We start from the raw sequence: 16,849 nt of genomic DNA on the forward strand, positions 1-16,849 counted from the left end.
CTAGCAGAAGTCCAAATATTCCCGCATCTATAATATTTTGTAGCTTTTTTTTTTTTTTTACAGAAGGAACCTTATCGTATGTTTTAGCACAGCACCCTCCATAAACCAATTTAACATCAAGTCACAATGTAATCACCAGACAATTCACCTGTGTTTATACAGCCCACTGCAACCAATGCTTGTCATATGGTCCTGCTTAAGTCCTGCTTATAGTTGCTACCGAACTCTACATGTTACCTGGAGCAATGCAGGTTTTCTCTCCCATAGGGACCCTCTAGTGGTATACTTACTGCTATAGTACCGGCTGGCTTCTCAGGTTAGTCTTCACTGGGAATCTCCAGCCATCCTCTGTCCCTGGCGAAACCTGGTTGTATTTGGAGGGCTGGAGAAGTGGCTTCCAACAGACCACTGCTGCACACTTTTTTTTTTTTCTGGGTTAAAGACTGGCTGACAGTGAGGCCAAACAGAACAGCAAGACTAGAGGGGGGCGAGGGTACATCCGGGCAGCCCAGGGACAGCTCCAGGAGTTGCTCACAACAGGAGCAGGTCCAAGAAGGCAGGGGGGAATGGGACAGAGGGCGTACTCGGCCCACACGGAAGTCCCGGGACAGCCCGAGATCCACACCTGAGCCAGCCACCTACTCACAACTCTGGCAAGGCAGTCGGCTCCCCGCTTCATGTGCAGCTGTTGATTTTCCCATCATGAGCGGATCCTCCGCTCGCTTCCACAACGCCACTGTCAGGCCCCTCCCCCACCTCTTGTGCGTCACATCCCGCACTCCCTGGCAGGCCATGTGCTTTTTTTTTCTGCGCTAAAAATGCAGTACAGTATTTTCTATGTATTGCAATGGCTCTAGTTCACACCATGCAGTCAGTTCCCAGTGCAGAAACTGACAGGAAACTGACTGGAACTGACTGCATCTGGTGTGAACTGCCCCAAGCTCAAAGAACATGAGCTTCTTTGGGGCAGATTACAGGCGTTTTTCTGCTTTTTACATTGGTGACCTTTTGACCTGTAAAAAAAACTTGGTAATAATCATGGCAAAAATAACAGCAAAAACGTACGACTTCCAAACGCTCAGGTGTGAATTGCAAAATTTATAATAGTGCGCTTAAATCTAGCTAAAAATAGTAATAAGTATCGCACAGCAGTACAATATCCAATACTCCAAAAATTCACTCCAAAAAACAATTAATAGTGCTCCCTCCTCTGTGAAAAAATAAAATCCAAATAAGCAAACAGTACATATAATAACAAATGTGTGTAGAAAATTCCCAACAAGGATAAACCACCACCTGGAGGAAGGGTTCCTAATCACCTTCAATAAATAAATCAAAAACGTGAGTCAAAAGCATGGATCCCCACTCCGATGAGCTTATGAGTTCCCATGGTTCAAATGGTCCGTTTTCTTCCCAACTGATGATTTCTAAAGCATTACTCTCAGAAATAAAAACATATCATTGCGCAAGATTGCTAAGTGATTCATAAACCCCCCAATTAGTGTAGGCTGTTCGCTCACATTTGGTCAGGTTCAAGAACGCTTTTAAAACAATCAGAATTGCACGCAGCTTTCCTCCTCGCCTTTCTTTGAGAAAGTCATGTGACCTGTGACGCAACGCATCAGAAGGAGCCAGTGACGTCACCTTCGGTGTTTGAATACACCAGAGGTGTGGCGAGGAGGAAAGCTGCGTGCAATTCTGATCATTTTAAAAGCGTTCTTGAACCTGACAAAATGTGAGTGAACAGCCTACACGACTTGGGGGTTTACGAACCACTTAGCAATCTTGTGCAATGATATGTTTTTATTTCAGAAAGTAATGTTTTAGAAATCAGCAGTTGGGAAGAAAACGGACCATTTGAACCATGGGAACTCATAAGCTCATCGGAGTGGGGATCCATGTTTTGGAGAGTATGATTTTTTACTCAGGTTTTGGATTTATTTATTGAAGGTAATTAGGAACCTTTCCTCCAGGTGATGGTTTATCCTTGTAGGGACTTTGCTTGTTTGGATTTTTTTTTCACAGAGGAGGGAGCACTAGTAATTGTTTTTTGGAGTGCATTTTTCAGAGTATTGGATATTGTACTGCTGTGCGATACCTATTACTATTTTTAGCTAGATTTAAGTGCACTATTATAAATTTTGCAATATTTTGTATGTGGGAACAGAGCACATTGAAATAGCTGCAGCTTAACCATTTTTTCACATAACTAATTAGTTCCAAATCAGCGCTTTAGTAATGTTTTTATTTTAGATCAGGTGTTAATGCAGCCAAACTGTCACATCTCAGACTGTCATGTTTTATTCAAAGCCGTAATAAACCCAATGCCAGAAATGTAATATATTGCAGCTCCATAGGTGTGCACACTAAAGCTCAAACAGGTTTGTGTTTTATATATATTATATATATATATATATATATATATATATATATATATATATATATACACACACACATACAGTGTGTATATATATGTACAGTATGTATGTATGTATATATATATATATATATATATATACACACACTAGGGATGAGCCGAACACCCCCCGGTTCGGTTCGCACCAGAACCTGCAAACGGTCTGAAAGTTCGCACAAAATTTAGAACCCCATTAAAGTCTATGCGACTCGAACGTTCAAAATCAAAAGTGCTAATTTTAAAGGCTAATATGCATGGTATTGTTCTAAAAAGGGTTTGGGGACCCGGGTCCTGCCCCAGGGGACATGTATCAATGCAAAAAAAAGTTTTAAAAATGGCCGTTTTTTCGGGAGCAGTGATTTTAATGATGCTTAAAGTGAAAAAATAAAAGTTAAATATTCCTTTAAATATCGTACCTGGGGGGTGTCTATAGTATGCCTGTAAAGTGGTGCGTGTTTCCCGTGCTTAGAACAGTCCCTGCACAAAAAAAACATTTTTAAAGGAATAAAAGTCATTTAAAACTGCTTGCGGCTTTAATGTAATGTTCGGTCCCAGCAATATGGATGAAAATCAGTGAGACAAACGGCATGGGTACCCCCCAGTCCATTACCAGGCCCTTTGGGTCTTGTATGGATATTAAGGGGAACCCCGCACCCAAATTAAAAAAAGGAAAGGCGTGGGGCCCCCACGCCCTATATACTCTGAACAGCAGTATACAGGCAGTGTAAACAAGACAGGGACTGTAGGTTTGTTGTTAAGTAGAATTTGTTTGTAATTTTGAAATGGTACATTTTTAAAGTGTAGCTTGAGCCAAAAAAATCTATTTTTAAGCTTTTCGGAAAACATAGGGATAGGTTATCACCCCTGTGACATTTGTTTTGCTGTCTGTGCACCTCTTCAGAAGATTTTACCTCACTTTCTGTCCCAATGACAAATGTTTTTTGACAATTTGGGGTTTTTAGTGAAACAAGGACTGGTGATAAAGTGGAGAGGAGACATGTTTTTCCCATATTAACTCTTACAGGAGAGAATTTCCCTTCCTAGGGGTAGATTTCATCTCACTTCCTGTTGTCTCCTTCCGTTTGCAAGTAGGAGTCGTTTGTAAGTTGGATGTTTGAAAGTAGGGGCCTGCCCTATATACTCTGCAGAAATTTGGGCCTTAGGTGTTGTTGTGGCCACAACACTGTAAGCCCTCACAGGGCCCTGCTGTGAAATATTAGATCAAGAATTGTAATTACATGCCCCTGTTGAACAGGGGCTGAAAAATTGGGCCTTAGGCACTGGTGCTGGTGCCACAACACTGCAACCCCTCACATATACTCTAGTTGGAATGCAGGAACGAGCCCTGCTGCAAAGTATTGCATCAAAAATTGTAATTACACACCCCTGTTAAACAGGGGCTGAAAAATTGGGCCTTAGGCACTGGTGACGGCGCCCAGAACCAAAAATGTTCTTACAAGCTATCAGCGTGATCATTGAGGAGGAAGAGGATAATTACTCAGGATAGTCACTCAGCATCAGCATAGGCAGTCTTTGAAGGGATCTGAGATTTAAAAAAAAATTATTCGGTTACATCAGCATCAGGTGCTTGGTAGCTGGTGGTGATCCAAGACTGATTGGCGGGCATGCAGGAACACTGTCTGGATAAAGGGGGCCTTGAGAGCTAAGGAAGTCCTCCTCTTCCTGCCTCTGTTCTGCCTCAAGTGCCCTGTCCATTATTCCACGCAGCGTGTGCTCCAACAGGTGGACAAGGGGGACAGTGTCACTGATGCATGCACTGTCACTGCTCACCATCCTCGTGGCCTCCTCAAATGCTGACAGGACAGTGCATGCATCCCTGATCATGGCCCACTGGCGTTGGGAAAAAAAAACAAGCTCCCCTGACCCTGTCCTGGTGCCATCGTCGCACAGGTACTCATTGATGGCCCTCTGCTGCGTGTGCAGCTGCTGCAGCATGGCCAACATTGAGTTCCACATGGTGGGCATGTCACAGATTAGGCGGATCTTGGGCAGGTTAAACTCCTTTTGGAGGTCCGCCAGCCGAGCACTGGCATTATATGACCAGCGGAAATGCACACAGACTTTCCTGGCCTGCCTCAGGACATCCTGTAAGCCCAGGTACCTGCCCAAGAACCGCTGCACCACCAAGTTAAGGACGTGAGCCAAACAGGGCACATGGGTCATTTGTCCCTGTCGGAGGGCAGAGAGGAGGTTGGTGCCATTGTCGCAAAACACCATTCCTGCCTTAAGTTGGCGTGGCGTCAACCAGCTCTGAACCTGCCCCTGCAGAGCTGACAGAACTTCTGCCCCAGTGTGGCTCCTGTCCCCCAAGCACACCAGCTCAAGCACCACATGGCATCTTTTGGCCTGCGTACATGCGTAGCCCCTTGAATGCCTACGGAGCACCACTGGTTCCGAGGACAAAGCACAGGAAGAGGCCATGGATGAAGAAGAAGAGGAGGGGGTGGAGGAGAGAGGTGTGTCACAATCATTAGTAGTGGCATTTTGGAGGCGTGGTGGCGGAACAACCTCCAACACTACTGCACCTTGTCCTGCATCCTTCCCAGCTGCCAGCAGAGTCACCCAATGCGCCGTGAAACTTAGATAACATCCCTGTCCATGCCTGCTGGACCATGAGTCAGCGGTAATATGCACCTTACCGCTGACCGCACCCTGTCCAGGGAGGCATGGACATTGCCTTCCACATGTCGGTAGAGAGCCGGAATCGCCTTCCGTGAGAAAAAGTGGCGTTTGGTTACCTGCCACTGAGGAACCGCACATTCCACAAACTTACGGAAGGGGGCAGAGTCTACCAACTGAAAAGGCAGCAGTTGAAGTGCTAGCAATTTTGCCAAGCTAGCATTCAACCGCTGGGCATGTGGATGGCTGGGAGCAAACTTTTTTCGGTGGTGCAGCAGATGGGGCAGGGAAATTTGCCTGGTACAATCTGACGTCGGTGTACCGAAAGCAGATTGCCCACAAGTACTTGGCTGTGACACACCTAATTCTACACCTTCATTCCTCTCAGTGCAGGTCTCAGAGACGACTGAAGGTATAGTGGGGTTGGAAATCTCAGCTGATGAGGAGCAAGGAGAGGTCCTCTTTGTTCTTCGGTGTGGGTCTTTTAGATACGCTTGCCAACGAACTGCATGGCAGGTCAACATATGTCTGGTCAACCATGTGGTGCCCAAGCGGGAGATGTTTTGGCCACGCGAGATACGCTTGAGACATATGTTGCAAATAGCAGCGGTGCGATCTGATGCACTCGTCTCAAAAAAGGACAACACCAAAGAACTTTTTGAATAACGCGCAGAGACTGCAGCGCCCTGCACATGCGGAGCTTTGGGGTGTGATGCAGTCAGCATGCTGCCCTTAGGCTGGCCCCTGGAGGGCATCCAGCCTCATTGGTGATGTGCCGCCTCCTCCTCCTCCTTCCCTCTCCTATCAGGCACCCACATGGAGTCAATGACCTCATCACCCCCTCCCTCCTCATCACTGGAGCAAACCTGGCAGTATGCTGCAGCAGGGGGAGCATGACTGCCAGATTGCTGTCCTTCTTGGGCACCCCCTCTGTCCGTGCTCACGTTACTGCCTTCATCTAGCTCAGTATCATCATCAGAGCCTTCCAAACGCTGGGCATCCTCCTAGAGCATGTACCCAAGACTGTGGTCAAACAGTTTGAGGGACTCCTCAGGAGGACATGGTGGGGCTAGGGAAGGAGTCACTGATGACATTGAGCTGAGGGAAGAGGCCGCTGCTTTGCCAGACAAAGTACCCTGAGCATGGGTGAGAGAGGATGAGGACGGCTTGGTCATCCACTCGACCAAGTCTTCCGCATGTTGCGGCTCAACACGGCCAGCTGCCGAAAAAAAGGCCAAGCGTGTCCCACGGCCACGTGCTGATGAGGATGCACCGTCGCCACGACCAGCACTAGACACAGAGCCTGCTTGCCCTCTTTTATTGGCTTGTGACTGTCTGCCTCTCCTTGTTGGCCTTCCAGACATACTAATGGCCTGTAGCTGCACTAAGCTGGGATATATATATATATATATATATATATATATATATATATATATATATATACTGATACTGCAGCTAGCAAAATCAACTACCTGCCTGTAGTATGAGAACACAACCAACCTTCTACAGGTAGCTTTAGCTGAACACTGTGCAGAGCTCGCAAAAAACTAACTTGTAGCTTATTTAGCTGCCTGCGGTAGTGATAGGATCAGGAAAACACCACCAACCTTCTACAGGTAGCTTTAGCTGAACACTGTGCAGAGCTCGCAAAAAAATAACTTGTAGTTTTAGCTGAACACTGTGAGCAGAACGCACTACACTAACTTGTAGCTTTAGCTGAACACTGTGCAGAGGTCTCACTACACTAATTTGTAGTTTTAGCTGAACACTGTGAGCAGCATGCACTACACTAACTTGTAGCTTTAGATGAACACTGTGCAGAGGTCTCACTACACTAACTTGTAGTTTTAGCTGAACACTGTGAGCAGGACGCACTACACTAACTTGTAGCTCTAGCTGAACACGGTGCAGAGGTCTCACTACACTAACTTGTAGTTTTAGCTGAACACTGTGAGCAGGACGCACTACACTAACTTGTAGCTTTAGATGAACACTGTGCAGAGGTCTCACTACACTAACTTGTAATTTTTGCTGAACACTGTGAGCAGGACGCACCACACTAACTTGTAGCTTTAGCTGAACACTGTGCAGAGGTCTCACTGCACTAACTTGTAGTTTTAGCTGAACACTGTGAGCAGGATGCACTACACTAACTTGTAGCTCTAGCTGAACACGGTGCAGAGGTCTCACTACACTAACTTGTAGTTTTAGCTGAACACTGTGAGCAGGACGCACTACACTAACTTGTAGCTTTAGATGAACACTGTGCAGAGGTCTCACTACACTAACTTGTAATTTTAGCTGAACACTGTGAGCAGGACGCACTACACTAACTTGTAGCTTTAGCTGAACACTGTGCAGAGGTCTCACTACACTTACTTGTAGTTTTTGCTGAACACTGTGAGCAGGATGCACTACACTAACTTGTAGCTTTAGCTGAACACTGTGCAGAGGTCTCACTACACTAACTTGTAGTTTTAGCTGAACACTGTGAGCAGGACGCACTACACTAACTTGTAGGTTTAGCTGAACACTGTGCAGAGGTCTCACTACACTAACTTGTAGTTTTAGCTGAACACTGTGAGAAGGACGCACTACACTAACTTTTAGCTTTAGCTGAACACTGTGCAGAGGTCTCACTACACTAACTTGTAGTTTTAGCTGAACACTGTGAGCAGGATGCACTACACTAACTTGTAGCTTTAGATGAACACTGTGCAGAGGTCTCACTACACTAACTTGTAGTTTTAGCTGAACACTGTGAGCAGGACGCACTACACTAACCTGTAGCTTTAGATGAACACTGTGCAGAGGTCTCACTACACTAACTTGTAGTTTTAGCTGAACACTGTGAGCAGGACGCACTACACTAACTTGTAGCTTTAGATGAACGCTGTGCAGAGGTCTCACTACACTAACTTGTAGTTTTAGCTGAACACTGTGAGCAGGACGCACTACACTAACTTGTAGCTTTAGATGAACACTGTGTAGAGGTCTCACTACACTAACTTGTAGTTTTAGCTGAACACTGTGAGCAGGACGCACTACACTAACTTGTAGCTCTAGCTGAACACGGTGCAGAGGTCTCACTACACTAACTTGTAGTTTTAGCTGAACACTGTGAGCAGGACGCACTACACTAACTTGTAGCTTTAGATGAACACTGTGCAGAGGTCTCACTACACTAACTTGTAATTTTAGCTGAACACTGTGAGCAGGACGCACTACACTAACTTGTAGCTTTAGCTGAACACTGTGCAGAGGTCTCACTACACTTACTTGTAGTTTTAGCTGAACACTGTGAGCAGGACGCACTACACTAACTTGTAGCTTTAGCTGAACACTGTGCAGAGGTCTCACTACACTAACTTGTAGTTTTAGCTGAACACTGTGAGCAGGACGCACTACACTAACTTGTAGCTTTAGATGAACACTGTGCAGAGGTCTCACTACACTAACTTGTAGTTTTAGCTGAACACTGTGAGCAGGACGCACTACACTAACTTGTAGCTTTAGATGAACACTGTGCAGAGGTCTCACTACACTAACTTGTAGTTTTAGCTGAACACTGTGAGCAGGACGCACTACACTAACTTGTAGCTTTAGATGAACACTGTGCAGAGGTCTCACTACACTAACTTGTAGTTTTAGCTGAACACTGTGAGCAGGACGCACTACACTAACTTGTAGCTTTAGATGAACACTGTGCAGAGGTCTCACTACACTAACTTGTAGTTTTAGCTGAACACTGTGAGCAGGACGCACTACACTAACTTGTAGCTTTATCTGAACACTGTGCAGAGGTCTCACTACACTAACTTGTAGTTTTAGCTGAACACTGTGAGGAGGACGCACTACACTAACTGTAAATAGTCTAGCTGCCTGACTGTGGTACTAATAGCATCAAAAGAACACCAGCAATTTTCTTCAGGTAGCTGTAAATACTGTAACAAGACAAGCCTGCCTGTCAGTAGGAAGATAACAGGAATGGATCTAGCTAAACTGAATACAGTGTATATATATATATATATATATATATATGCAACACCTGGGATGCATATATATACACAATACACTGTAAGTGCAGCTAACTCACTGACTGTCCTGCCTAATCTAGCTAACTCAAATGAAATGACACTGTCTCTCTGTCTATCTCTCAGCACGCTGGAACACACTACACAGGGCCGCCGTGCAGGCGGCCTCATATAGTGTGGGGCGTGTTCTAAACCCCCTGAGCCATAATTGGCCAAAGCCACCCTGGCTTTGGCCAATTACAGCTCTCTCTACCGACGGCACTGTGATTGGCCAAGCATGCGGGTCATAGTGCATGCTTGGCCAATCATCAGCCAGCAATGCACTGCGATGCCGCAGTGAATTATGGGCCGTGACGCGCCACACGAATTTGTCGCAAAGGGCCCATATCGTTCGCAATTTGGCGAACGATCGAACAGCCCATGTTTGTTTCCCATTCTCGTCTTTTATCTCTCTCCATTTCTCCTTTCACATTTCATATACATATACGGAAAGATACGTTTTAAACATTTGTTTTATATTTTGATTTTTATTTTTACGTTTATTATGTATATTTGCTCAATTTTTTCCATTGATACGTGTATTTGTTTATTTATTTTCTCCTTTCAGGAGAGGGGCTACGTATACACAGATTGTGGAGACCCAAAATCATACTTTTAATACTTTTAATTAATCTATATGTGGGTATACATGTGAATTTTTGTATTTTCACCTAGACACATGGTCTCACTGAGAAGAATAACGGAGACACATATCTGTATATCTTATACAACCACGTGTTTCGTTCACAGAGTAAAAGTTGTTTCCACGTCATTCATATCTTTACTTTTTCATATTCGTATATTTTATTATAATATTTTTCTTTTTTATATATACATTCCCCAGTTAATATACACACTGCTTATTATTCTTCACGCATCTCACTGTAATTTCATGTGACGTTATTCGCGTACTATTATTATTGTCATAATAGTTTTTTCAGTATTTTAACATACCAATTACGGTGACACATGTATTATTTTTTTTAAATTTTCATGTGACACATACATAACATATATACACACATGCTCTTTTTCTAGTATTGGTCATACAAGCAATTACTTATTTATATTCACCATTTTTCACATGCTATTTAATTTCACACATTAATTAGTCTTCAATTTTTAATTTTTAAAAGAATATTTTTTCTAATATACACAAATCCCACAAGGTTCCGTTTTCTTCCCATTTCTTATACACATTTAATATATTTTCACAGAAATTCCTTATTTATCTCACTGGTTGTCTAGAAACAGGTGCACATACTTCTCACTGCCATATTGCACCTGAAGCAGATACTGTCATTATCACACAGTCACATGACTCCCAGTAGAAAATATAAATGTGGTCTCATTCCTCTTATTGTTAGCTATGAGTAAGCACTTAGCATAAGTGCAAAACTCGTTAGCTGATTGCCTGTACTTTCTGCCACAGTGTTTTGTATGCTATATGCTCAAGAATTTACAATAAATAATTTTTGAACTACATCTTCCTGGAGTGCGGCTGTCCGGATTTTCTCATTCACCTTCAACATGATTTACCACAGCCAGCACCTGGGGCTCTTTATTCTGGGAGACAAATTGAGTTGACACCTGGAGTGGATCAATGCCTGTGCGGTGAGATTTTTCCCGTGTTTTGTGACTTGTTAGTGTTACAAGGTCTCAGGTGTGAATGAGGAGCAGGTGTGTTTAAATTTGGTGTTATCGCTCTCACTCTCTCATACTGGTCACTGGAAATTCAACATGGCACCTCATGGCTAAGAACGCTCTGAGGATCTGAAAAAAAGAATTGTTGCTCTACATAAAAATGGCCTGGGCTATAAGAAGATTGCCAAGACCCTGAAACTGAGCTGCAGCATGGTGGCCAATATCATACAGCAGTTTAACAGGACAGGTTCCACTCAGAACAGGCCTCGCCATGGTCAACCAAAGAAGTTGAGTGCACGTGCTCAGCATCATATCCAGAGGTTGTCTTTGGGAAATAGATGTATGAGTGCTGCCAGCATTGCTCCAGAGGTTGAAGGGGTGGGTGGTCAGCCTGTCAGTGTTCAGACCATATTTCGCACACTGCATCAAATTGGTCTGTATGGATGTCATCCCAGAAGGAAATGAAATATCTGTAAACAATTGTAAACAATTAGTGTGCTACTGTCAACCTTTGACAAATGCACAGTGCCACCTAAACACATAATAGATGTGCCAGTGTGCACATAAATAGTGTGCCAAAAGGAAATTCCCTTGAAAAAGTCATGTGATCTGTGACGCAACGCGTCCGGAGGAGGAGCCAGTGACATCACTCCAGTGTTGAGCTACACGGAGGTGCTGTGAGGAGGAGTAAGCCTACGAGCCTGACTGTTACTAACACGCCTGTTCTACCTGGGCACATGTGAGTGTATCCATCTTAGCCTTACATAGCTCAGTTGTTCTTAACAATATTGTGCAATATTATTTATCCTTTTTTTGAGAATCGGCATCCATGGTGAAAGGAATAGTTTCTATCAAGGATTACAGACATTTAAAAGGGGTTTGAAGAACCTTACTGTTATTCACCGCAGATTGGAGTTAATTTGACCGTCACATGTATGTGAGAATTTCAGAGACTTTTTGTGCCTAGTTTGTTGGAAGGTGACTGGGTATTTCAAAGGCAGTCATTATTATTGGATTATCATATTTTGACACGGAAGATTCGTACTGTATTGATTTATTCACTATTTCTGGCTCATTTTATGTGCACACTGGCACATCTATTATGTGTTTAGGTGGCACTGTGCATTTATCAAAGGTTGACAGTAGCGCACTAATTGCTACAATTGTTTACAGATATTTAATTTAATTTATTAGTGTGAGATCACTTTCTATTGGCTGCAACTGTTGTCATTTAGTTATCTTTTTTAAATGTATTTATTTTTTCAGTCTTAAATCATATCAGCGGTTTAGTATTTATTATCACCATCCCAGAAGGAAGACTCTTCTAAAGATGATGCACAAGAAAGCCCGCAAACCGTTTGCTAAAAACAAGCAGACTCAGGACATGGATTACTGGAACCATGTCCTGTGGTCTGATGAGACCAAGATAAACTTATTTGATTCAGATGGTGACAAGCGTGTGTGGCGGCAACCAGGTGAGGAGTACGGAGAAATGTGTGTCTTGCCTACAGTCAAGCATGGTGGTGGGAGTGTCATGGCCTGGGGCTGCATGAGTGCTGCCAGCACTGGGGAGCTACAGTTCATTGAGGGAACCATGAATGCCAACATGTACTGTGACATACTGAAGCAGAGCATGATCCCCTACCTTCAGAGATTGGGCCGCAGGGCAGTATTCCAACATGATAATGACCCCAAACACACTTCCAAGATGACCATTGCCTTGCTAAAGAAGCTGAGGGTAAAGGTCATGGACTGGCCAAGCATGTCTCAAGACCTAAACCCTATTGAGTATGTATCATCATGGAGGAGTGGAAGAGGTGTCCAATGGCAACCTGTGAAGCTCTGGTGAACTCCATGCCCAAGAGGGTTAAGGCAGTGCTGGGAAATAATGGTGGCTACACAAAATATTGACACCTTGGGCCCAATTTGGACATTTTCACTTAGGAGTGTACTCACTTTTGTTGCCAGTGATTTAGAAAAATAATGGCTGTATGTTGAGTTATTTTGAGGGGACAGCAGATTTACACTGTTATACAAGCTGTACACTCACTACTTTACATTGTAAAAAAGTGTAATTTCTTCAGTGTTGTCACATGAAAAGATATAATAAAAAATCTACAAAAATGTGAGGGGTGTACTCATTTTTGTGAGATCCTGTATATATATATATATATATATATATATATATATATATATATATAAACACACACACACACACATTGTGGAACGTTGCACAGGTAATGCCAGTGACTACACACAGGAGCATGCTCCATTAGATAAAGGGAACAAACGCTGGCTGCCAGGGCACACATAAGGGAAGTCGTCCCTTTTCGCTCTTGGCTCATGCCTGATGGTTCTCTCAGCCTCATGGCTCTCTGTTACCATCCTGAGCCCAGCTGATGAGACTGTGTCTAGGGGAAGCCTTGCAATAAGTTTATTTGATGTTCTATTGTTATATGCTTTGTAATATCTTCCTTTAGTATTTTCATGTTAACATTTTCCTATTTTCTTGGGAAATAATTAAGAAATTGTTTTACTAAGCAGCGTGTTTGTTTTCATAGCTAACCTTATATCATTATGCTTATCAACAGTGACATTATTAGAGTTTTAATAGACTAGCTAACTATAGGAATAGACAAGTCGATACATATATGCAATAAATACAGGGAATCCATAACCACCCTCAGAATATATTGTAGAAGTTATTTCAGAAGCACTGCCCATTCTTTCCAATGGACAGGGCATTTTGAGAGTGCTAAATACAGCGCTCCCAACCCGCCCCAAAGATGCTGCTTGCAGGTCTTTTCCCAACGTCCCACAAACGCACCACCCCGGTGTGAAAAGTCACACTGAAATGAAGGGGAGGAGGTTTTCAGGCACTTTATAGGCGCTATTTCTAGTGTGAAAACTGCCTCAGTGTGAAAAGGGTCTAATGCCGTGTACACACGAGAGGACTTTATGGCAGACTTTGCCCGGCGGACGGGATTTCGTCGGACAATTCAATGTGTGTGGACTTTGCTCAAAAGTTGGACGGACTTAGATTTGAAACATGTTTTAAATCAATCCATCGAACTCGAGTCCGGTCCAAAAGTCCGCTCGTCTGTATGCTAGTTCGATGGACAAAAAGCCACGCTAGGGCAGCTATTGGCTACTGGCTATGAACTTCCTTGTTTTAGTCCGGTCGTATGTCACCACGTACAAATTCAACGGACTTTGGTGGATTGTGTGTAGGCAAGTCTGTTCATTAGGAAAGTCCGTCATAAAGTCCGGCGTAAAGTCCGCCGAGCAAAGTCTGCCGTAAAGTCCGCTCGTGTGTATGCGGCATAAGTCTTATATACACTATACAACTTTTGTTGTCAGATTTCCTTTAGATTTACCAAAACCATGTAGTGCAAGGGCTGGCCTGATTGCATACAAATTGAAACTCCTAAGGTTTGACCTCATATTATCTGGTTTCGGTAAATCTGCAGGAAAAAATCTACAGAAAATTGGATAGTGTGTATCCAGCTTTAATGTACATGGGACGCTTCAAAACCTCTCCTGAATGATTTAACTTGACAGATAGTAACCGATGTTTAAAAATGTCAGTTTTGCCACGTGTACATGCCGTGTTTAGCCACATTTGTGTTTAGAAGCGTAGAAGTCAAAAATGAAAAATGCCTGTAAATGAAATGTGGCTAAACGCAAGTTACCGCATTTACAAGTTGTTACAGGAATTTGGTGTTTCAAATGCCTCCGACCATCCGTCCTGAAAGCATTTTTTTTGCTGCTAATGCTTCTAAACTCAACTGCCTAGAAATGACTATAAGGCCTCAGGCACACTGGACGTTACTATAAAGTTATAAAAACGCCAGTAGCTTCTTTTTTTTTTTAATGGATCAAAAACGTCAAACACTGGTGAGCCACGTTTTTGAGCGTTTATCAGGGTTTTTTGACGTTAGAGCATTTTTACAGCTGAAAAACTCTTCTCAGAACCCACTAGTTTTGAGGTTTTTTTACGGCTAAAAACAGTTGATAACAGACTATGTGTGCATGGACACATAGGATAACATGGACAAATAGGATAACATGGACACATAGGATAACATGGACACATAGGATAACATGGACAAATAGGATAACATGGACACATAGGATAACATGGACACATAGGATAACATGGACAAATAGGATAACATGGACACATAGGATAACATGGACACATAGGATAACATGGACACATAGGATGACATGGACACATAGGATAACATGGGGCACATAGGATAACATGGACACATAGGATAAGATGGACACATAGGATAACATGGACACATAGGATAGCATGATGGGGAGTTTATTGACTGTAGAATAAAAAAACATCTGAAGCCAAAAACAGCCGCTGTAAAAACATCCAATGTACATGAGGCCTAAAGGGGAGATTAGATGAGGAATACATAGTATAAGAAAAGTATCTGATGGAAGTTTATTAATGGCAGACATGAACACAGTGTGACTGATCGTCCTCAATACAATTGGTCATCACACATCTGCACCCTCCATCCCCCATCCTAACACTCAGTATTATCACTCAGCCTCACTCAGTATATTAGATCGGGTTCTATGTAATCTTACCTTTCCGGTCACACCGTTCTGTGAAGAGATGATCTGGAAGCTCTGAACACAAACAACAAAATGGAGAATTTTGGGCGTGGGAGAGAAAGTAATGTGGCTGAGGAAGTTTCACTTTTTCTGTTTTCACCGAGATCCTTGAAGCAAAACGCCCTAGGGCCAGTTCACACCAGATGCAGTTCCATGCGCTTTTTTTTCTACAGTAAGGGCCAGTTCACACCAGATACAGTTCTGTACAGTTCCATGTGCTTTTTTTCTGCACTAAAAATGCATGCACAGTGTTTTCCATGTATTCCAATGGCTCCAGTTCACACCATGCAGTCAGTTTCTGGTGCAGAAACTGACTGCATGGTGTGAACTAGAGCCATTGGAATACATGGAAAACACTGTGCATGCATTTTGTGCAGAAAAAAAACGCATGGAACTGCATCTGGTGTGAACTGGCACTAAAAATGCATGCACAGTGTTTTTCATGTATTACAATGGCTCTAGTTCACACCATGTAGTCAGTTTAAGTTAGTTTCCAGTGCAGAAACTGACTGGAACTGATTGGAACTGACTACATCTGGTGTGAACTGGCCCAAGCTCAAAGAACATAGGATTGCACTCTGCACCCTTCCCCCCATCTCCAAACACACTCAATAAATAATGGACACAACACTCTGATATTGGCATAAATTGGCACTTTATTGGTTTACAAATAAATTCATCACTTTTCATAACCATTTCACAATTCTAACTCAAATCAAATTATCATTCTCAAAATTGCTTAGCCTTGATGACTCAAGCAAATTATATTTCATCAACTTTATAATAACCAGTCCCCCTTATATGTAAGGTGACATACCACATAAAGTGCACACGATTAATCTCTTCTTTACCAAACCTTCAGCCTGTCAGCAAAACTCCTTGGACAGTGGGCCCTTTATATAATGAGCCCCACTGCTTCCAGAGAGTTACATCCACTCTAATTGGCCCATTCCTACCTGCCCCAGGTAAGCAGGGAGGGCCAAATGTCCCTTGATTCCCTGCCTAATCTGAACATCCTAATCAGCTAACACCTGGAGGGAAGGCAGAGGCAACCCCATGCAGGTGCGCCCCAACAATTGTGCCCTACTATTACATGGGATTGCACTCTGCACCCTTTTCCCCATCTCTAAACAGACTTAATAAATAATGGACACAACACTCAAATATTGGCATAAATTGGCTGCGGCACCTTTATTGGTTTACAAATAAATTCATCACTTTTCATAACCATATCACAATTCTAACTAATCAAATTATCATTCTCAAAATTGCTTAGCCTTGATGACTCAAGCAAATTATATTTCATCAACTTTATAATAACCAGTCCCCACAAAGTCAGGGCTTTGCCCATCAATGGCCAAAGCACCGACCTACCCCAAACCCGTTGCCATTTCAATCATGCCCTGCAGACCCCAGTAAAAAAAAAACACCCTCCAAA

General features: G+C 43.1%; 1 protein-coding gene across 1 annotated transcript in view; it reads right to left on the reverse strand.

Annotated features, from left to right (window-relative positions):
- LOC141116679 (NACHT, LRR and PYD domains-containing protein 12-like) overlaps positions 1–15,482 on the reverse strand; it is a 329,149-nt gene extending 313,667 nt beyond the window's left edge. The window contains exon 1 of the mRNA XM_073609070.1: positions 15,385–15,482. The gene's annotated coding sequence lies outside the window, so the exon portion shown is untranslated. The remainder of the gene's footprint in view (positions 1–15,384) is intronic.
- Between the last annotated feature and the right edge of the window lie 1,367 nt (positions 15,483–16,849).

Source organism: Aquarana catesbeiana, linkage group LG13 (assembly GCF_042186555.1).
Source record: "Aquarana catesbeiana isolate 2022-GZ linkage group LG13, ASM4218655v1, whole genome shotgun sequence".
Taxonomy (NCBI): domain Eukaryota; kingdom Metazoa; phylum Chordata; class Amphibia; order Anura; family Ranidae; genus Aquarana; species Aquarana catesbeiana.